Source organism: Hibiscus syriacus, unplaced genomic scaffold, assembly GCF_006381635.1.
Source record: "Hibiscus syriacus cultivar Baekdansim isolate YM2019G1 unplaced genomic scaffold, ASM638163v2 tig00110221_pilon, whole genome shotgun sequence".
NCBI lineage: Eukaryota > Viridiplantae > Streptophyta > Magnoliopsida > Malvales > Malvaceae > Hibiscus > Hibiscus syriacus.
Window position 1 is genome coordinate 3238147 of NW_024062635.1, and position 24735 is coordinate 3262881.

Genomic DNA, 24735 nt, shown 5'->3' on the forward strand with positions numbered 1-24735 from the left:
TAGCACTGCAGCAGAGCGTGATCGATAGATCCAATAATAGGCTTCCCTATCTGATTTCTCATACTGTTACATGTGTGTTTTCCCGACAGTGTTACATTATTACTGTTTTAAACTATATATCTGAACATTGTATATCTGATATCTGATTTACTACATATTTTTTATATGCTTTCTGGTTACGGTATTTTATACCGATTTTCTGAATACTGATTATCTGATATCTGAATTTCTGTATACTACTGATTTGCCTTCTGATTTCCGTATTTCTGTATATGATTTTCAAGCATGAGCAACTTTATGTTTTAAAGAATTAATCATTGTTTCCATTTAAATACATTCATGTTCATTTCTGTCATTGGGGGAATATTGTTGAAGGAAGTATATATGCATGTTCCTTGGCTGTGTGCTCAGGACCTTACTGGTTGTGTGGGATGGGTGTATGGTTCTGGGGAACGTACACAAACAGATTGTGAAAGGATGGGGGTAGTGTTCTTGTTTTCAAAACATATTGCATAAACAAAAATTTTATTGTAATATTTTATTTGTATATTTTTATACACTGTATGGAGCACACTGGGCTTTTTAGCTCATTCTATAGTTTTACCCTTTTTCAGATAACAACAGACAGTAAGCAGTAGATTTAGCATAAGGGGAGATCAACTACTTTATTTTGTACGAACGTATATCTCTATATGTTTTTTTGTTGTGTGTGGTGACATGTATCTTGCTATCGTTTTGGATATATATGTATTATTTATATTTTGTAATGTATTATAAGTCTTTTCAGTAAAAAAATCTCTGAATGGGATATGTGACCACTTAGGTTTGAGTCTAACTTACAGACCGGGTCTGGGGGTTACAATAGAAATGTATGCACTAACATCGCTTTAAAAAGAAAGAAGAAGAATATGAGGAGACGAAAGTTGAGTCTAGTTGACAGAAGGGATGTGGCTATCCAAGGTATTTTTGTGAGGGAGAACTTTGCTGATCGGACGGATTTAGAAAATGATGCGGTGGCAATGTTTTGTGTGGGTGAGGCACTGGGCGTTGTTTTCTCATCTTCGAAAGGTGGGGTTTCTAAAATTAGAGCAGTATGAGCACTCGAGTAAGCTTTGATTTGGGAAATAAGGAAGTTGTCGGAGATGGTGCTCTGACATGCAGGTTTTTGCATGATGTTCCTTTTGTGGAATTTAAGGAGGTTGTCGGGTGACTGCAAGCTCCATTCAAATTTCAAGGCTATTTTTATTGGATTAGGGTTAGCAAGTGAGAGTCCATTCCTTAGTGCGTTGCATTCGGTCTAGTTCTGGGTGATATTGTTGTTTTGTTCTGTTGTTAAGTTTCATTCCACTGGTCTTGCAATGTCTTGATGTGTGTGTATGTTTCTCAGTGTGTCCTCTGAAGATACTCATTTTTTTTTTCATTTGAATATTATTTATATTATTATTATTATTATTATTATTATTATTATTATTATTATTTTATTAATAAATATTATTACAGGCCCAAATCAGACTGGACCAGCCCAATTACAAAGCACCCAACTGGCCCAAACCTAACAGAAACCCTAAAACCCATTTAGGGGTTTTATCTCAGCTTCAGCCGCCGCTCTCTTTGCCATCCGTTGGATCTAGGTTAGATCCAACGGCCCAGATGGTTCCAGATGCAAACCCTAGGGTATGATACCCTAGGGACCACGTGGCGCCGTTTCTACTTCCAGTCGCTCCACCGCTGCCATGATACCCCGTCAAAGTTTCCAGAAAATCCATTACAGCCGCACACGTCGCTTGTTTTTTGTGAGTCACCACCATAGGTTTGGTGACTCACTGGCCATCACTCTTGTGACCGGTCCGAGGCGCATCTCGTCGAGGCTATAAAAGCCTCGACCCATCTACAAAGGAAGGGACAGAGAGGAATCAACAAAAGAAACTAAAAAAAGAGAGAAGAAAGGAAACTTACCCTTGGAGCCTCGATCATCGCCGGAAGCCAAACATCGCCGGAGAACAGAAAATACCGAAGGTATTTTCTTAGATTTACTCCGATTATGAGTTTTTTAGGGTAAACTAAAGCCAGATTTGGCCTTAAGAAGAGAAGGCCTTTATTTTCATGTAAAACGAAACTTTCCGGCCACCAGAGACGGTGGCCGGCGGCGGGGATGGCGGCGGTATACGGTTACCTACCGCTGACCGGCTTCCCTCCGGTGAGGGAAGCTAGAGAGAAGCCAGAGAGAATTTTTCTCTCTCGGCTTTTAGAGAGAGGAAAGAAAGTGAGAAATGAGAGATCTGGCCCTTCGGGCCAGCCGTTTTGAGCTTAAATAGCCCTCCCCGAATGACGCCGTTTTGGGGAGGGATCTGTGTATAATTAATTAAAGGTTAAATCCCGTCCGCAGTCCATCAACTTTGTAATTTTTCATTATAGTCACTGAAATCAAATTATGAACTTTTTAATTTAATCTCTTAATGTTATTTCTTTATAATTTAGTCATTGACATAAATATTTTAGATAAATAACATATTTAGTCCTTTAATTTTAATAATTGATATTTTAAACCCCGAACAACATATTTCAATTTATTTTAATTTGATATATGAATTTTATATAATTTTAGTTTAGTCACTAAATTAATAAATAAGGAGAATAACATATTTAGTCACTCAAATTTTAAATAATTAATTATGAATTAGGTATTTAATTCTATTAAGTTACAATTTAGTCACTAATTTCAATTTTTTATTTTAAATATATAGTTTTAATTTTGTTCATTGTTTAGTTATATGTTAATTTTATATGTTTACTTTTTATTATTACTATTATTATTATTATTATTATTTACTTATAAATATATATATTTATATAATAAATAATATGTATTTTATTTATTAAAATCTTAGTTAATTGTTTTTAACTTATTTTAATCCTATTTTAATATTTATTTATTTTCCAATATTAAGAAATGGCAGTCTTAAAATAACTGGATGTCCATTTTCTGATATTTAAAAAAAATATCTTATTTTATAAATTATATATTAATTGTTTTAATTAATTATTTATTTTTTTAATATCAAAGAAAAGAGTTGTCTTAAGGTACCTAGAAGTCATTTTCTGATATTTCTAAATAAATAAATATTTTATTTATAAATATATATAAATTAATATATATTTTTCATAATTATAATCTTAAAATAATAGGATTATAAATTAAATATATTTTGAATTTTTAATTTCTAATAATAGAGACAATTTCTAATTAAAAAAGTACCAATTTTGGGCGTTGTAGGGGTGCTAATCCTTCCCTAAACGTAACCGACCACGAATCCCTTTTTATTATTAAAAAGAACGAATTTTTGGTTAAAACGCATATCAGTTTATCTTTTAATCGATGTTTTCTTAAAAACTCTTTTAAAGGATGATTTTTAGGTATTCGACCTACCTGACCCAAAAGGCCGATGACGACTCCCAAATTATTTTAAAAACCATTTATTCACATCACTTTTCCCGCCAAGTAAAAAATTCGTGCCCGGACGAAAACCGGTTACGACAGCTTGGCGACTCCACTAGGAACTGGTCAAACTTTAAAACCAATTATTAATTGTCTCTATCAATTAGAAAATTAAAAATTCATATATTTAATTTTTAATTCTTTCTTTTCAAATTTTTTATATACTTATTATTTTAGTATTTATATTTATATGTCATTTTACTTGCAAGTATTTTATTTCATTATTTATTTTCTGTCAGAGGTTTGAACATTTCTCCTCACACACAACACTTGCATTGCATAACATAAAGCTCTATAATTGAGTTTGTCCCTTTTAAGTGGGAGTGAAAGCGACGTCTTCGTGAGAATTTATTCTCCGTGTCAGACCTAGCAAGTAACTTTCGGGGTTCATATGCTCTATGTCTCCGTGAGAATTTATTCTCCGTGTCATGCATAGAGAAGTGTATCCCCTTGAATTGAACTCGATCCACTTTAGTCTGTGATGGACTAGGATTGAGGGTTAACAGCCCAAGGGGCACTAACAAGGACAATTCGGGTACCTTTATTCTTAGATCTGAAACCCTGCATATAATAAACCCTAGAAACTCTTCCGATTTGAAGCCATGTCGAAATTTTGTCCAAAATAGGTGTACACACAGGAGAAATGAATTCTTTCCTTTTAATTTATTTATTTATTTTCTTACTGATTAAATTGCATGTGAATTTAAATTATTTAAAATAAGAAGAAAGCATGTTTAAATAAGGATATTTAGGTAGACATTATTATTAAATTATTTTTTTCTTTATTATGTAAACTAATTCATTTCTTTTTGTGTGTTCTTTATTTCTTCTGTTTGCATAGCATCATACATGATAAAAGGCATTGATCCTCGTGTTAATTGTCTCATTGGAAAACCTTCATCCATGGATAAAAAGTGTTCAAATCAAATAGTTCTAAACTCAAAAGTAAGACAGTGGGCTGAGGACTTACAAAGACAAGGAGGAGACAGTCTGCAGGATGACTATGTATCTAACTTAGCCAGTTATGCTCCAGTTTTGCTAAAAAGAAATGATATGCAAGATTTGCGAGGCATTTGGGAGAGTTGGGACTCAAACAAAAAGTTGCAGTTTTATCAGACTTACGGAGACATCCCATATTTTCTCTATGTTGAAGTTGATGATGACTTACTTCGAGCCCTAATTCAATTCTAGAATCCAGGGTACAATTGCTTCACTCTCAATAAAGAGGACTTGGTCCCTACTATTGAAGAGTACACAACTTTGCTACATATAGAAGGGGCTTTGGAGAATCGAATTTATTCAAGGTCAATTAAAACTCAACCTTTTCGAGTTAAATTAGCAAAGATTGTCGGAGTACGAGAGGAATGGGTGGTATCCCGTACAAAACAAAAAGGCGAAAGCGAAGGCATTGCTTGGACCAACATTAAAGAACTTATTCAGAGTCATCCAGACACTAAAGTACGATTCGATCTCTTTGCACTGGGTATGTATGGTATGATCATCTTCCCAAAAGTATTGGGATATATTGAAGCTGCAGTAGTAGATTTGTTTGAGCAGCTACCAAAAAGGATTAATCCTGCTTCTGCAATTCTAGCAGAGACTTTCAGGTCATTAAACGCTTGTAGAAAGCTAGGAGGTGGACGATTCTCAGGGTGTACCCAATTGTTATATGTCTGGATCCGTAGCCATTTTTGGAGGACAGAAAAGGTTTCATACCGGCGCTTTAATACGGATTATTCACCATTAAAAGAATTTCTGGAGCAAGAATGGCTGAAAGAAATTACGAAAGATATGTGGATTAATGCCTTTCGAAATCTGCAAAGCGACGACATTGGTTGGCGAGCCCCGTGGCAAATCCAAAGGGAATTCTTTTACAAATGTGGTGATTACAACTGGATAATGCTGCTTGGATTGTGGGGAGGAATTGGATATGCACCACTTCTGGTCATAAGACAGTATGAAGGTCGTCAATTTGTACCTGTCACTGCTGGATTACATTCATCTGAATTCGCATTCCATAGCAAAAATTATAAAAGAAATATCATGAAAGCCTTTACAGCTTGGAAAACAACTTTTTGTATCCGAGCTAAAGCAGCAAAAGAAATGCTAACTCCTGATTATGAGGAATGGAGATCTGTTAGGAAAAATGAAAATATCCCTCTACCAGACCAAAATGAGGATATCTCTATGGAAGATCGCATTAAGGTGGTTCCATCAGAGATTGAAATCCTGAGAGCTGAGTTTGAAGCAGAAAGAGAAGATTGGTCAAGAGAATTAGAGCAAATGAGATGAGATAAAGCTATGTTGGGTGTTGACATTGACTTTCATTCATCACAATGTGCAATGTTGAGAGAAAACCAAGGAAAAGTTTATAGTGAATTCAGAACATTAAAGAAAAATTACCAGGAGTTATATAAATCCCGGAAAGCATCAGGACCGAGCCGATCAACAGTACAGATGACCAGAGAATTGAACATCGAGAAAAGTCGAGTTGAAGATCTGAAAGGAAAGAATAGCCGTCTACTCAAAAGCCTTGAGAGAGGAAAGCAGAAAATGGAAGATTTTGAGGTTGATAGAAGAGAGCGAATTATAAAACACAAAGCTGAACACCGCGAGATCATGAATGAAATGCAAAGAGAAAGGGATCGAGCCAAAGATTTAGAAGAGATGAAGAATGACATCTTTGATAAATTTGAAAGTGAGAAAAATATCATGTTCAAGGGATTTGAATCTGAAATGAACCATCTGATTGCCGAACTTGAAGTCAGAGGCCAAAGGATTGAAGAGTTCAATGTTGAAAAGGAAAAATGGGAGCTGGAAAGAAAGAATTTCAACACCAAACTTGAAGTAGAGCAAGAAGTGGCTAGCAATTGGATGCAAAGATGCAGAAACAAGAATGTTCAAATTCAGAAGCTTAATCAAATGACGCAAGAAGCACAAACAAAACTTGAAGAAGATCTGGATCAGTCTAGAAACAAAAACTCAGAGTTTAATGCTTACATTTTGCAACTTGAAGAGTCATTATTTCAAGAAAAGGTTTGTCTAGGACCTAGTGATCTTAAAGAAAGTAATGAGGAAAGTACTTCACTGCGAAGACGCCTTAGAGATCTTGAAAAAACTCTGCACAATTGTCAAGTCAGAATCACTGAGTTAGAGCAAACTCTCGAAGGAACTAATGAACAATGGAAAAAATCAACTGATTTCTATGTAGAAAGAAGTAATATGGTATTCGAGGCCATGGTACAAATGAGCGAAGTTGCTAGATATGTTGGGGAACTAGCTGTTGAAGCAAAAATAATTGAGCATCATGTTGATCCAGTATCTAAGTTCAGAAAGAAGGTGTCATGGTTAATGAAAGAAATTATAGAGCTTAATAGGAAAGCTACGCCTTATCTGTAGTTATGAACTATTATAAAGAAACTTTTGTATGCCGATAAAAGTTGTTCTATGAGAGTTAACTTTTTGGGATCAATATCTTTTGCATACATGCATTTTGTATACATTCATTATTCATTGCATTATTTTCTTTATGTATAATTTTTTATTATTAAGATAACATTCATTAATTAAAATTTGAAAAAATAATATCAAAAGATTTTTTAATCGCAGTTATTCTGGCCAAAAGAGAAATACAACATCACTACGGTACTAGACAAGCTACTAAGAAAATTATGGAGGATAAAATACAACGTATTGAGGAACAGCATAATAAAGAACAAGCAGAGATGAGAATGAAGCTAGAAAAAATTGAAGCCAGTATTGCAAACTCACAAGACAACATGATGCAAAAAATAGAAGACATGTTTAAAAGACAGGCTATCATTGGAAAAATGCATGAAAATCCTGTATCTTTCGACCAAGAACCTATGTATCCTCTAGGTTTCCCACCAGAACCAATTTATCACTCTGGTACTACACCTATACAAATCAATGCCCGCACATCAGCATTTCAAGAAGCCAAACCACATGAAAATCGATAAGTGGATCCTGCATCTTCAAGTAAAAATCCACTTATATCAGATGTGAAAATAGGGGATTTTAATGCTGAGCATTTAATCCCATATTTGAATGAGCTGAATGAGAAAGAAAAAGTAAATGAAGAATTGACCAGACAGATCAGGAGCTTAGAAGAACGAATGAAATCCGTGGAAATAACTGAATCATTCTATGGGTTAGACGCTAGTGAGTTGAGTTTGGTTCCAGACCTAATCCTCCCCATCAAGTTCAAAGTTCCCAAATTTGATAGATATGACGGTACCACATGCCCTTCATCCCACATTACTATGGCAGGATATTTGAAAGACGAGAAATTGTTAATTCACTGCTTTCAAGATAGTTTGACAGGACCAGCCTTAAAATGGTATACTCAATTGACCAAAGCCAACATTAGATCCTGGAAAGATCTGGCTAAGGCATTCCTAGAGCAATACCGCCACATAACAGACATGGTCCCTGATAGATGGAATCTCCAAAATTTAGAGAAAAAGAATAACGAAACGTTCAGACAGTATGCTCAGAGATGGCGTGACACAACAGCCCAAGTTCAACCACCTCTGTCAGAAAAAGAGGCCACATTAATATTTATCCATACATTGAAAGCTCCTTATTTAAATCATCTAATGGGGAATGCAACCAGAAATTTTGCAGATTTGGTCATTTTTGGAGAACTCATTGAAAATGTCTTGAAAAGTGGAAAAATTGAATCAAATGAGGGTCTAGTTCCAAAAGACCTATGCACCGAAAAAAGGAGAATGAAGTCAACAATGCAAACTCTTACAACAAGGATTCATCGAAAAGTGTTACAAGGAGAAGAAACAAACACTAATCGAGCAGATTCCAGAGGATCTCGAAAGGAAAATGAAAGCTTGTCTTTTACACCTTTACCAGTACCCTATGCTGAGATCTATGATTCGCTATTAAAAGCTGATGTCATATGGCCCTATCCTTTGGTTCCCATGCAACCACCATTCCCTCCATGGTATGATGTAAAGGCACATTGTGTTTACCATGAAGGAATTACGGGTCATTCTATTGAAAACTGTTTGGCATTCAAAAGGGTGGTTCAAAATTTGAACAACACTGGAAAGTTGGAATTCAATTCACCATCTACATCAAATCATCCACTGCCAAATCATGGAGATAAAAACGTGAATGCAATTCAGGAAGAGAACAGAAAGAAAGCAAAAACTGATGTTTCTGAAATTAAATCTCCTTTTGTTTGGATATTTCAACAACTCTCTTTAACCGGTATAATTCCACAAGAATTCAGGCCAAAGCATAATGAAGGCAAGAATTATTATGAATATCATCAAGAGAAGGGGCATGAAATTCAATTATGTTCTGAATTTAGGGATTTGGTTCAAAAATTGATGAATAACAGAGAGATAGAATTCTTTAAAGAAGAACCAGGGAAAAGAGAAGATGATGTTTGCTCATCAGATGATTCTAAACCTAATCAAAGAACAATTGATCCTGTGATTATCAATGTGAAATCATCTACAGTGATTCCTGCACCAACAAAGCCGAAAGTAGTTATCACAACTCCTTTACCATTTCCATACAAGGATACCAGTAGGGTACCTTGGAATTATACTACCAATGTTTCAATGGTAGGAGGATCTGTTTCTCTGGAAAAAACAGAAGAGAAAATACAGAGTCTGGATTTGATGTCTGAAGTAGTGAGTGAAGTTGGATTCTTTACAAGAAGTGGGAGATGTTATTCTCCCGAAACATCCAATGCATCAGAACAGGTGAAAGCAAAAGGAAAAGCCATGGTAATACCCCAAAAGGTATTTGACGATGAATCCCCTCCAGCATTCAATGAGCCTGTAACAGAAAAACAAGCGCAAGAATTTTTGAAATTCCTGAAACATAGTGAATATAGTGTGGTTGAACAACTACATAAACAACAAGCAAGAATTTCTATTCTTGATCTATTGATGAATTCAGAAGCACACAGAAATGCTTTGATGAGAATGCTTAATCAAACCTTTATCCCTGAAGATATATCCCTCAAAAACTTGACAAAATTGTGGGACATATAGCCGCTGACAATTACATAACGTTCACGGATGATGAAATACCTGAAGGCGGAATGGGGTCAGTAAAAGCTTTGAATATTACCACACATTGTCATGGTCATGTTTTGCCAGGAGTATTGATTGAAAATGGATCCGCTCTTAACTTGATGCCTCTAGTCACACTTCAAAGAATGCATGTGGATAAATCACACATGAAAAGTTATCAGAATGTAGTGCGAGCTTTTGATGGCACTCAAAAAGAAGTGCTTGGGAAAATGGAAATATCGTTGTTAATCGGACCAGTCGTGTACAATATTGACTTTGTGGTGATGGACATCCACCCTACATATAATTGTTTATTAGGGAGGCCATGGATTTATTCTGCAGGAGCTGTTCCTTCTTCATTACATCAGAAATTGAAATTCGTTGTTGATGGACAACTAATATGCGTAGGAGCTGAAGAAGAAATCATTGCATCTATAACAAGTGATGTTTCGTATATTGAAACCAATGATGATGCTCTCGAATGCTCTTTCCGAGCTCTTGAGTTTTTCAATGCAACCTTTATTGCAGAAGGAAGCAAAATTCCATATCCCAGATTGTCTGATTGCACCAAGATGACTGTATGACAGACTTTAGGCATCGGAGCTAAAATTGGGAAAGGTTTAGGAAAAAATCTTCAAGGGAGTTCAGTTCATGTAAGTATGAAGATGAAGAAAGATCGTTTTGGGCTTGGATTTAAGCCCAATTTTCAGCAAAAGAACAAAGAGATGAAAAGAAGATGTGAAGATAGAAAGGCAAGGTTGAAATGAGAAGAAATCCTTTGGGAACACATGTTTTTCCCACAGTTGAAGACCACATTCAGATCAGGGGGAACAATTAATGTAGAACAATAGCTTGTTGAGGCCTTTAAAGAAGAAAAGTTGACGAAAGATCAAAGCATAGTTGAAGAAGCTATGAAAGGATTATTTATCAACATGATCATGAATGACAACAAGACTGACAAATACTTGGCTAGGATTCGCCCTTGTTTTCCTGGAGAAACACTCAACAATTGGACCGTTGAAGACCTTCCTGTAGTTTTTAATATTAACACAGAGTAATATTAAGAACTAATCTTTATGTTTAGCTCAAAAGTATGAAAACTTTTTGTTATCTTGTAAAGGAAATTATGTTAAGTTCACCTAATATTAAATATAAGAAATTTTCTTTAAAATTTTCAGATGGCAATCATTCTTTACATTTTCTTACATTTTTACATTTATTTATTTCATAAATTTACTATATTCTTTCGGAAATATGTCCGACTTAAATTTACAGGTGTCACAATGTTAATAGCATGTTTATTCCTAAATTTAATCGAGAGATAAATTTAGAGCAGCCCATATGTCTGGAGGAAATCAATGAGTGTGAGGATGAACTGGAATATGATGTTCCTACTGAATTATTAAGATTGATAGAAAAAGAAGATAAGCAAATTCTACCTCACAAAGAAGAGATTGAGACTGTAAATCTGGGAACAAATGAAGAAATAAAAGAGGTAAAAATTGGTACTACTCTGACAATCCAGATAAAACAAGAATTGATAAATCTCCTTCAAGAGTTCAAAGATATCTTCGCCTGGTCTTATCAAGATATGCCTGGTTTGAGTACAGATATAGTGATGCACAAACTTCCAATCAATCCGGAATATAAACCGATCCAACAAAAGCTCAGGCGAATGAGGCCAGAAATGTTGTTGCAGATCAAAGAGGAAGTGATGAAGCAGATTAATGCAGGTTTCCTACAGGCAGCCAAATACCCAGAATGGGTAGCCAACATTGTTCCAGTACCAAAGAAAAATGGGAAAGTTCGAATGTGTGTGGATTACAGAGATCTCAATAAAGCTAGTCCGAAAGATAGCTTTCCATTACCCCACATAGACACCTTGGTGGACAATACTGCAGGACATGCATGGTTTTCATTCATGGATGGCTTTTCAGGATATAATCAGATAAAAATGAATCCTGAAGACATGGAAAAAACAACATTTGTAACCATGTGGGGCACATTCTGCTATAAAGTAATGCCATTTGGATTGAAAAATGCAGGGGCAACGTATCAAAGAGCCATGGTAACTTTGTTTCATGACATGATGTACAAAGAGATTGAAGTATACGTGGATGACATGATTGCCAAATCTCAAACCGAAGAAGAACATATTCAAAATTTGAGAAAGCTTTTCCAGAGATTGAGGAAGTATCAATTAAAGCTCAACCCCGCTAAATGCACTTTTGGGGTAACTTCTGGGAAGCTTTTGGGATTTGTGGTCAGCAAAAAAGGAATCGAGATTGATCCAGATAAAGTAAAAGCAATTCAAGATCTTCCACCACCCAATACAAAAAAAGAAGTTCGAGGTTTTTTGGGAAGATTAAATTATATATCTCGGTTCATTTCTCAATTAACTGAAAAATGTGATCCAGTGTTCAAATTACTTCGAAAGAACAATCCTGAAGTCTGGAATGATGAATGTCAAGAAACTTTGGATATTATTAAGAAATATTTATCCAATGCCCCCATTTTAGTATCACCAATGCCTAATAGACCGTTAATTCTCTACTTGACAGTCTTTGAAAATTCGATGGGATGTGTACTGGGACAGCACGATGAATCTGGAAGAAAAGAAAAAACCATTTATTATCTGAGCAAGAAATTTACTGATTGTGAAATTCGGTATCCACCAATACAAAAATTATGTTGTGCCTTGGTGTGGGCTACTCGAAGACTCAGAAAATACATGTTATATCATACTACTTGGTTGATATCCAAACTTGATCCTTTGAAATTCTTAATGGAATCACCACCTTTGGCAGGCAGAATGGCTAGATGGAAGATTTTATTATCCGAGTTTGATATTGTATATGTCAACCAAAGAGCGATAAAAGGAAGTGTCATAGCTGATTTTCTGGCCAGTCGTGTATCGAATGTTTATCAGCCTTTGAGTTTTAATTTTCCAGATGAAGATTTGTTGTGCATATCCATGAATGAAGAAGTCGGAACAAATGATGCATCTTGGAATCTTTACTTTGATGGAGCATCCAATGCCTTGGGACGAGGAATCGGGACAGTGTTAATTTCTCCAGAAAATATTTATTATCCCTTTACAAGTAGACTAGAGTTCTTTTGCACCAATAACATGGCGGAATATGAAGCTTGTGTCATGGGATTGAAAGCAGCCATAGAAAGAAAAATTAAATGTCTCAAGATATATGGAGATTCATCGTTAGTGGTGTATCAATTACGAGGTGAATGGGAAACAAAAGATCCCAAATTGTTGGAATACCGAAATATTACCCTCGAATTAGTGAAAGAATTTGAGAGAGTCACCTTCAATTATCTCCATCGAGAAAAAAATCAAATGGCAGATGTTTTGGCTACATTAGCTGCTACGTTTCAGGCAACCAAGAAAGTTGATATGATGCCAATCAAAATGCAAGTATATGAAATTCCTGCACATTGTTATAGTGTGGAAGAAGAGGTAGATGGTAAACCATGGTATTATGATATCCTGCAATATATCAAAAATCAAAGTTATCAACAAAATGCATCTGAAATTGATAAAAGAACCTTGAGAAGAATGGCTGCTGGATATTTTCTTGATGGCGAGACTATGTATAGAAGAAGCAATGATCAAATGCTATTGAGATGTTTAAATACCAGCGAAGCCAGAAGCATCATTGAAGAAGTACACAGTGGAATATGTGGAACACATGCAAATGGTCTTTCCATGGCTAGAAAAATAATGAGATATGGATACTATTGGGCTACCATGCACACAGATTGCATTGATTATGCAAGGAAATGTCATAAATGCCAGATATATGCAGACAAGATTCATGTACCCCCATCTCCTTTACATGTAATGACAGCACCCTGGCCATTTTCTATGTGGAGAATAGACGTCATTGGGGCAATCACACCAAAAGCATCGAATGGACATTGCTTCATCCTTGTGGCAATTGATTATTTTACCAAATGGGTTGAAGCTGCTTCATATGCCAATATTAAGAGGTCCAAAGTCTGCAAATTCATAAAGAAATAAATAATTTGCCGATATGGCCTACCAGAAAGGATCATTACATATAATGCTCTGAACCTGAACAACAAGATGATGACTGAACTTTGTACACAGTTTAAGATCAAACATGCAAACTCAGTGGCATATCGTCCAAAAATGAATGGGGCAGTTGAAGCAGCAAATAAGAACATCAAGAGAATCATTACAAAAACCACTGAAACTTACAAAGATTGGCACGAGAAGTTACCTTTTGCTTTATATGCATACCGAACTACTGTTCGAACATCTACTGGGGCAACGCCTTTTTCTTTAGTCTACGGGATGGAAGCAGTCTTACCAATTGAAGTTAAGATTCCATCGCTTCGAATTTTGAGAGAAATAAAATTGGATGAATCTGAATGGATCCAAGCAAGATTTGATCAATTGAACCTTATTGAGGAGAAAAGATTGAAAGCTATTTGCCATGGACAGATGTATCAGAAACGGATGATGAAGTCTCATGACAAGAAAATACATCCAAGAGAATTCCAAGAGGGTGATCTAGTACTAAAAAAGATCTTGCCTATACATAAAGATTTCCGTGGGAAATGGATGCCTAATTGGGAAGGGCCATACGTTGTAAAAAGGCCTTTTCCGGAAGAGCGTTGATCTTGGCAGAAATGGATGGAAAAATTCTGATAAATCCAATAAACTCAGATTCTATCAAGAAATATTATGCTTGAAGAAAAATAAAAAGAAGAAAAAGAAAAAGAAAAAATAAAGAAGAAGAAGAAAAAAAAGAAAAGAAAAAAAAAGAAAAAAAAGGAAAAAAAAGGAAAAAAAAAGAGGGGGTCAAGATGAAAACCCGCAAAGGGCATCTTGTAACCAAAGGAAGGATTTGAGTTGAAAACCTGAAAGGGCGGCTCAAATGCATGTTGATATTTGGCATCTGGCAATTGAACCCTCTTAAGATTTTGATAGTTTGGGAGGAACTTACATCTACAAGCATTCTGACAACGTTTGAGATCTTCCAGACAAAAGCTTACATCAGTACTCTAAATTATGTCAATTTGATTAATTTAGAAATACTTATGCTAATAATTTGTTGAGTCATTTGAATTTTTATCATTCCTATGAATACAATTCTATTTATTAAAAAATTCTAAAGTTTATTTCCTCTAAATTTAATTTATTTGAGATTCAATTTATTTTCGAAAATTCAACTTATTCTTTTATTTTGTAAATGGATTAACATAATTTTGAAATAAGTTAAAGATTTCTGAATATCACTTTATGTTAATACTTTTAAAGGCATGGATTACAAAGTAAGTCTTATCAACGTTTGCAATCATTGTTAAAAAGCAAACAAATTATTACCATCATAGAGTTATTTGGAAGCGGAACAAGAAGAAATCTGTTCTCAATTGACAGATTATGAATATAGCCCCTTTTCAGTGTAGCAGCATGAAAATGCTTCGAATCTACAAATTCTGGCTCTACATCGAATAAGTACTGTGATATTCCAGTCCAAACATTAACTAGAGCAAGTGCCATGTTATCATGGTAGAAATAAGGAGGCCCAATAACATCTTCTGGAAGTGTTCTTTGAGTTATCTGATCTGGTTTTGGTATAAACCCCAAAACCAATCATTAGATTTGAAAGATGAATTTTCTCATGGTAGAAATAAGGAGACCCAATAGCATCTTCTGGAAGTGTTCTTTGAGTTATCTGATCTGGTTCGGTAGGAACCCCAGAACCAATCATTAGAATTGAAAGATGAACTGCATGATCGTCTTCATTAAGAAACTTCTTTTCAAGCTTTCTCTGCTTCTTCTTTTTTAAGAAAATCATAGCCCAAGTTTCGCCTTTTCTTGTAATTGGGATCATTGTATAATGGCTTCCTATCTTTTACCGGAAGAAGTGTGTCAGCAGCCTTAGCCATTTGAGCAGCACATATAAAATATGTCAACTCTACAATGGATGAATCCGGACCACATCTCTCCATGGCTATTGAAGACATAGCATTTGAGTATCCCATTTTCGTCAAGTATAACAGTTTACTCTCCTCATCAGAATCAGAATTCAGGATTTTCTCGGTATCAAAAGAACTATCAATATCTGTGAAATCATCCTGAAAGATCGCTTCATAATCAGATGAGTTGTTATCATAATCAACATGTTGCATGAGTGTGAACTTTTCAAGAGCCTATACTATTGAGTTTTATTCTCAAGTGGTTTTGTGACATCATGCAAAAATTCAGGCATATCTACATCTACACTCTTCAAAGATGATAGATTCTCCATTCGAAGAGGAAAGATTTATTGGATTTCTACACAACTGAAGAAATACTAAGTTCACCAATTTGAAATCAAATAAAAATGAACTTAATATTCATGCATCATATTTAGGCATTTGCAAAAATAAATGCATTTCCATTCATTTTATCCATGTTAAATGTTGACAGGAATTTCAAAGATTTTAGCAAAGATTCAAATCCATCACTTGATGGATCAGTTTTTCCAGAGAAAGTTCATAATGAGAAGAAATCATCTGAAGAAGGAAGAAGAAGTTCATAATGAGAAGAACTTGTTCAACCTTTTGCTCGAATTCATCATTCGATAGATCAGCGTTGCCAGAAGGTTCATAATAAGAAGAACTTATCTGAAGAGGAAGAAGAAGTTCATAATGAGAAGAATTTGTTCAACCTTTTGATTGACTCTATCACATAAAAAGATAGATCAGCATTAACATTTCCAGTTAGAGTTCATAATGAGAAGAACTCATCTGAAGAAGGAAGAATAAGTTCATAATGAGAAGAGCTTATTCGACCTTTTGCTCAAATCCATCACTTGATGGATCAGCTTTTCCAGAGAAAGTTCATAATGAGAAGAACTCATATAAAGAAGAAAGAAGAAGTTCATAATGAGAAGAACTTGTTCAACTTTTTGCTTAAATTCATCACCCGGTGGATCAGCAGTGCCAGTTGGAGTTCATAATGAGAAGAACTCATCTGAAGAAGAATTTGTTCAACCTTTTGCTTAAATTCATCACTTGATGGATCAAATTTTCCAGAGAAAGTTCATAATTCATCTGAAGAAGGAAGAAGAAGTTCATAATGAGAAGAGCTTGTTCGACCTTTTGCATGACTCTATCACAAAAAGAGATATATCATCATCAGCATTTCCAGAAGGAATTCATAATGAGAAGAATTCATCTGAAGAAGAAGAAGTTCACAATAAGAAGAGCTTATTCAACCTTTGCTAGATTACATCACAAAAGGAGATGAGTTGTCATCCCCAGTGAAAAAGTTCATAATGAGAAGAGCTAATTCCAAAGAAGAATTATTTCAACATTCCCATCATAATCAAGTAAAATTAAATGAAAAAAAAACTTATTATCTTTTCATCTTTGCTCTATTCTTGTTAACACAAGAATAAGCAAAGAGGGGCAGCTGAAGATACTCATTTTTTTTTCATTTGAATATTATTTATATTATTATTATTATTATTATTATTATTATTATTAAATATTATTACAGGCCCAAATCAGACTGGACCGGCCCAATTACAAAGGACCCAACTGGCCCAAACCTAATAGAAACCCTAAAACCCATTTAGGGTTTTTATCTCAGCTTCAGTCTTTGCCAGCCGTTGGATCTAGGTTTGATCCAACGGCCCAGATGGTTCCAGATGCAAACCCTAGGGTATGATACCCTAGGGACCATGTGGCGCCGTTTCTACTTCCAGCCGCTCCACGTCGCCCATGATGCCCCGTCAAAGTTTCCAGAAGATCCATTACAGCCGCACACGTCGCTTGTTTTTTGTGAGTCACCACCATAGGTTTGGTGACTCACTGGCCTTCACTCTTGTGACCGGTCCGAGGCGCATCTCGTCGAGGCTATAAAAGCCTCGACCCATCTACAAAGGAAGGGACAGAGAGGAAGCAACAAAAGAAACTAAAAAAAGAGAGAGGAAAGGAAACTTACCCTTGGAGCCTCGATCATCGCCGGAAGCCAAACATCGCCGGAGAATAGAAAATACCGAAGGTATTTTCTTAGATTTACTCCGATTAGGAGTTTTTTAGGGTAAACTAAAGCCAGATTTGGCCTTAGGAAGAGAAGGCCTTTATTTTCATGTAAAACAAAACTTTCTGGCCACCAGAGAAGGTGGCCGGTGGCGGGGATGGCGACGGTATACGGTTACCTGCCGATGATCGGCTTCCCTCCGGTAAGGGAAGCTAGAGAGAAGCCAGAGAGAATTTTTCTCTCTCGGCTTTTAGAGAGAGGAAAGAAAGTGAGAAATGAGAGAGCTGGCCCTTCGGGCCAGCCGTTTCGAGCTTAAATAGCCCTCCCCGAACGACGCCGTTTTGGGGAGGGATCTGTGTATAATTAATTAAAGGTTAAATCCCGTTCGTAGTCCATCAACTTTGTAATTTTTCATTATAGTCACTGAAATCAAATTATAAACTTTTTAATTTAATCTCTTAATGTTATTTCTTTATAATTTAGTCAATGACATAAATATTTTAGACAAATAACATATTTAGTCCTTTAATTTTAATAATTGATATTTTAAACCCCGAACATCATATTTCAATTTATTTTAATTTGATATATGAATTTTATATAATTTTAGTTTAGTCACTAAATTAATAAATAAGGAGAATAGCATATTTAGTCACTCAAATTTTAAATAATTAATTATGAATTAGGTATTTAATTCTATTAAGTTACAATTTAGTCACTAATTTCAATTTTTTATTTTAAATATATAGTTTTAATTTTGTTCATTGTTTAGTTATATGTTAATTTTATATGTTTACTTTTTATTATTACTATTATTATTATTATTATTATTATTATTATTATTATTATTATTATTATTTAACTATAAATATATATATTTATATAATAAATAATATGTATTTTATTTATTAAAATCTTAGTTAATTATTTTTAACTTATTTTAATCCTATTTTAATATTTATTTATTTTCCAATATTAAGAAAGGGCAGTCTTAAAATAACTGGATGTCCATTTTCTGATATTTTTAAAAAAAAATAAATATCTTATTTTATAAATTATATATTAATTGTTTTAATTATTTATTTATTTTTTTTATATCAAAGAAAAGAGCTGTCTTAAGGCACCTAGAAGTCCTTTTGTGATATTTCTAAATAAATAAATATTTTATTTATAAATATATATAAATATATATATATATTTTTCATAATTATAATCTTAAAATAATAGGATTATAAATTAAATATATTTTGAATTTTTAATTTCTAATAATAGAGACAATTTCTAATTAAAAAAGTACCAATTTTGGGCGTTGTAAGGGTGATAATCATTCCCTAAACGTAACCGACCACAAATCCCTTTTTATTATTAAAAAGAACAAATTTTTGGTTAAAACGCATATCAGTTTATCTTTTAATCGATGTTTTCTTAAAAACTCTTTTAAAGGATGATTTTTAGGTATTCGACCTACCTAACCCAAAAGGCTGATGGCGACTCCCAAATTATTTTAAAAACCATTTATTCACATCACTTTTCCCGCCAAGTAAAAAATTCGTGCCCGGACGAAAACCTGTTACGACATCCTCTATTCAACTTGTTGGTTTGTCTGTGTTGGTCTTATTATGTGTCGGATTGGGGCTTGTGGTAGGGCGGGGTCACGGTTTGAATGATGTAAGAGTTTTATGTGATTTTGATCATTACCTCCCCAATGTACACTCTTTTTTCTCCATTTAAGATTATTGAGGTTTTTTAATGAGGTCCTTGAGGTGGTGTATTTTGTTATTCATTTTAATACAAAGTACCCTCTTAAAAAAAAAGTATACTTTTAACCTAATATATACTTCATCCAAAACTGAATTTCAATAGTCGTGACATGAACCACAACTATTTTCTAAAATTGTTGTGAGTACCGAATTGAAAACCTTAATCCATTATTTATGAATATGTGGTGATGAATATGGACTGAAACTCGATATAAAACCAAATTGATCACAATATGCGATAATTACCCAATCCACGACCATAACATTAGAATAATTGATCGCCTCGTGGAACTAAAAAATTCGAATTCATTATAATCTGGACTATCGAAATTGAACGATGAATCTTAAAACATGAGTAATATCAAAATTTTAAACGATTACAAATATAAAATCTTCACGATGAATTAATCTAAGAGTAGTATAAAATTAATTCATTTTTAATGATTCAACATGATCCGACGATGTTACCACTTGTTAAAACTAAATCATACTAAATATGAAAACAACCAGATCTAATCATGTTAAACCATCAAGAATAAAATAAATAGATTTGCGGAAGCGTCCCTAAATTAATTGATAGATTGAAATCTTTGAATGTATCTTTGGTTGTAATCTTCTAAGAAGATAGGTTTGCTCTTTTAGTAAAAACTCTATGACGAGATAAGAGTAATACAAGTTAACCTATTTCTGGGGGACTACTACCTCTTTATATAGATTGAATATTAGGTCAATCTTTTAAATATTTTAATACATATAACACATATGACATAATTGATCACTTAATTTATTTCATATTTTATGATAACATTGTACCTTATATATATGTGGCAACAAATATATATTTTACTCAAAAAGGGTTGCCAATTAGTTCTCCAGCGAACTTTAGATAAAAAGAATCCAGCAAATATTAAATTAATATTATATCACCTCTCTCTATTTCTCTCCTAAATGCATATTTAAATCCTCACCTCGAGGCTCAAGCTTCTCGTGGAAAGCCACAAAGAACAAGAATTCTTTCACAGATATGGCAACCATTCAATCCCAAAACAAAACTTTCTTCTTCTCAACTATCTTAAGTCTCTTTCCCAAACCCCTCATAGGCCCAGAAAGAGAATGCTAGCAACATGGACCCCAAACCAAGAGCTTAATCGAATAAGGCTACGGTCTAGTGCTAATATGTAGAGGAAACTTAGATGGTATGACTTGGTAGCTCTTGGAGTAGGTGGAATGCTTGGTGTTGGTGTTTTCGTCACCACTGGCCCCGTAGCCCGCCATAACTCCGGTCCATCAGTCTTCATATCATATGTCATTGCTGGGATATCAGCACTTCTCTCTTCTTTGTGTTACACTGAGTTTTCAGTCCAGATTCTTGTTGCTGGTGGTGCCTTTAGTTACCTGAGAGTGACTTTTGGTATATTACCATTACATTACATTACATTATCTGTAACCTTCCTTTTCTCCATTTCTTGATTGACATGATTATAACATAGCAGTATACATATCACCGATTACCTTTCATAGGAGAACTTGTGGGCTATTTCGCTAGAGCCAACATACTAATGGAGTATGTATTGTCGAACGCCGCCGTTGCGAGAAGTTTTACAGAGTATTTATGCTCAGCCTTTGGAATAAGTGATCCCAATTCCTGGAGAGTGGAAGTTCATGGATTGCTAGAAGGCTATAACAAGTTGGATTTCTCAGCTGTTGCTCTTGTTCTTATTCTCACTCTCTGCCTATGCCATAGGATTTGTTTCTCACTCCTTTTCTGTTGTGTAGTTCAAAATTCATTGTGAATGTTGATTTGGTACTACTATTTATCTGTGTATTAGTTTTTTAATGGATGTTTCCTTCATTTGATTTACAGTACGAAGGAAAGCTCAATCTTGAACCATGTTATGACAATCTTTCATGTTTTTTTCTTCGGGTTCATCATAATCATGAGTTTTTGCAATGGAAGTGCAGATAACTTGGTGAAGCCAAGAGGGCTAACTCCTAATGGTATTAGAGATGTTCTTGATGGAGCAGCTATAGTGTACTTCATCGGTTCGGTACTTATCGTCTCAGGACTTTACTGCCTCATGGCCTTGGCTTTGTGTATGATGGTTCCTTACAATCAGGTCAGTCCACATGTACAACAACTTGATCTTGAAATATAGATGTCAAGTTCTTTTCTTAAACGCACCAGAATCCCTTTGACCCTAATTTTCTTTGCTTTGTTTTTTATTAAAAAAAAGTTTATTTTCTTAGAGTAACAAACTTGCTATATTGCATTGTTTTGTTTTGTTTTCACATGACGGCATAGATAGCTGAAAAGGCATCATATTCAATGGCGTTCCAAAGTATTGGTTGGAAGTGTGTGGGAAATGTTGTAGGGGCAGGAGCAAGCTTGGGGATGGTGGCTTCTCTTTTGGTCGCCATGTTAGGCCAAACCAAGTACTTGTGCGTTATTGGAAGGGCCAGGCTAGTCCCATCCTGGTTATCTAAGGTGCATCCTTTAACTTGCACCCCATTGAATGCCACCCTCTTTTTAGGTATGTAAAGCGCCATTTTATTCAACCTAAAAGATTATACAATTGGTAATAATTTTGGTTATAACCAATAATGCTACATTGGGGCAGGTTTTACTTGTCTATTGTTAAGCGTATAAACGTACTAAATTTTTTACTCTTTTACCCATAATTATTGCTATATTTAGGTTCGGTCTAATTGCATTATTAGTTATTCATGCATGATTTCATAGTTTCCTTCACAGTTAAGTTTGATATTGCATTTTGATTGATTTTTGTGGAAAATATAATGTTGGTGTGTGTTAATTTGTGCAGATTAGGAATTTCCCTAGCAAGCAGAAAATTCCGTAGCATTCGAAGATAATCATTGTACAATGGGATAAATCCTAAAAGTTGAGATATTCACTCAGAAATTAAGAAGGGAAAGAAATCTTATTTGCAAAGGATTTGAAGATAAAGATAAAAGAGATTTAATTCCTCTTTTATTAAAAGAGATTATTTTCTCCTTTATTAGAAGAGATTTATTAGCTCGTCCAATTAAAACCCTCCTTCAACAAGAATCAAAGAAACCTAATCATCTCCTATAAAAGAAGACCAAGACACAACAAAAGAGGGGGAAATGCACAAGACAGAGAAAGAAACTAGCGCATATCATCTTCTTCTTTTATTCTTTATTTTTCTTTTCATGTTGTTGGGAAATCTTTATCTTGTAATCTTTTCGTGCCCATCCATGAACTAATTTTAATTAGCTTGAGTTATTTGGTTTTTTGTGGTTGTGAAAACTCTTGGATTTGTTTGAGTTCATAATTGCGGTTTGAATTAAAAATTTGTTTATTCTTGGTTCTTTATTTGATTTCGAGTGAATTGGGAGAGGATATCGAGAATTATCCATTTATCTAATATCGAGATAGTTTGATTCAAGAAACAAATGAGCATGATCTTCATTTCAATGAACATTTGTGAAGGTTAATCCATCTTAGGGATAGGATTCAGATTTCAAAGCCTAAAAAGAGCGCAAGATCAGTTGTTGTTCACCCATGGTTAACGTAGGGATGTATCACCAAGGCACGCACAATTAACCAATCCTTCAGGTTAGGGATAACAAGAAGGCATTAAAGAACGCTCTGCCGAGCTTTGAAGGAGGAAACTCAGTTGCTACGACAATTGAATCATTTTTCAGTTGTCAAGGCAATCAAGTTACCTCGGCAATCAATTACCCAAACTATCCAAACAATTGTCACACCGCACTTCCCGATAACTCGGCCTGCTCTCTCACTTTATATCACTATATTTTTATTTACTTGCTCATTTATTTTATTTGTTTATTCACACTCCTACTATTACCAATTTATTTCTTTTTACAGTGCAAGAAGTTAACATACAGAGTTACATCAATCCCTGTAGAGATGATATCTTTTCTATACTATAACTTGCGACGTGTACACTTGCACCATTTGTGAAGTACTTAAATTACGCAACATCTACTCTAAATAGTTACATGATTGATAACAATTTTAGTTATAAAAGAGAATGTTTTACGGTAACTTTTTAAGTTGTAACCGGAATAGTTAAGTAATGTATATGATTTGTTATATATAACGTAAAGTTTTTTGTTTCAACCTAAAATATTATTCAATTTACATTAAAAGTTACACTCTTAATTTTTTTTTTCAATTACAATCGATTTCTTTCTTTTAGTCTTCTATTAATTGAACTTTATTTTAAACTCACCCAGTTGTTAGGTTTATTTCTTAATTGAACTTTATTTTAGTCTTATATTAATTGAACTTTATTTCTTAATTGGAAAGTGCTTGCCAGTTGCTAGGTTTATGCCATATTTATAGCTAATTTTCTACTTCATATTCAACAATCCCCTCCTTGTTTCCCACTTCCCATTGACCCTTACTTTGGTTTTCGCTTTCTTTTTTCCTTTGGGTTGGTGTGGAATTTGATGAGAGGGTTATTCACCACAAACTCTTGATTACTTTGATGTCACTTTCAATCACGATAAAGATACAATGGCAGACAGCATAACAAAATAATGTTCTTCAGAGAAATTCTTTTTGTACATCAAATGGCAATATACCATTGTGATTGTATGAAATAATAAAGAGAATTTGATGTATGTACATGATATAGGGATCTGCACAACATCAATAGCACTCTTCACTAACTTTGACATCGTGATTGAAATAATCTCCATCGGCACATTGTTGGTGTTCTACCTGGTTGCCAATGCTCTTATCTACAGAAAAAATGTGACCATAGGCAAAAGTTCACCTTCCCTCGTACTCTCCTTTCTCTTCCTCATTACATCATGCGCAATAGGCTTTCGATATCATGGAAACTTGAGCAGCAATGGTGGGGTTTGCCTCTTTTTGGTGGGATCACGGGCACCTTTATCACCTTCTTCCAGTACACGATGCCTTGCCAAGGGCAGCCAAGTGAGTGGTCAGTGCCTTTCATGCCTTGGCCAGCTGCCATGTCCATTTTCCTTAATGTCTTCCTTGTGACCACGTTAAAGATGCTCTCATTCCAAAGGTTTGCTATATGGGCATGTTTGATAACTCTGTTCTATGTATTATATGGAGTTCACTCAACGTTTGAAGCAGAAGAAATAGACATGGAAGTGGCTGTTAATGAAGTGCAAAAGCCATCTATCCAACAAACTAAGCTAGAGGTTTAACAATTTTAACTCGATTGAAATTAGAAAAAACAAGATTTTCTCTCATTTCCTTAATTGACAATTCCATGAAACTCTTTTATGCTAGTGTAAATGTAACTATGCAAGTAATGAGAGGCAATCAATCTAAGTTCCTCATAATTTTGAATTAGAAAAACGAGACTCCATCTAAGTTCCATTGTTTCGAAGAACATTTGGCAAGCTTAA

The 24735-nt window shown here is 34.6% G+C and overlaps 1 pseudogene; it reads left to right on the top strand.

Annotated features, from left to right (window-relative positions):
• The first annotated feature begins 908 nt into the window (after window positions 1-908).
• Window positions 909-24577, top strand: LOC120114228 (annotated as a pseudogene).
• Window positions 24578-24735: the final 158 nt, after the last annotated feature.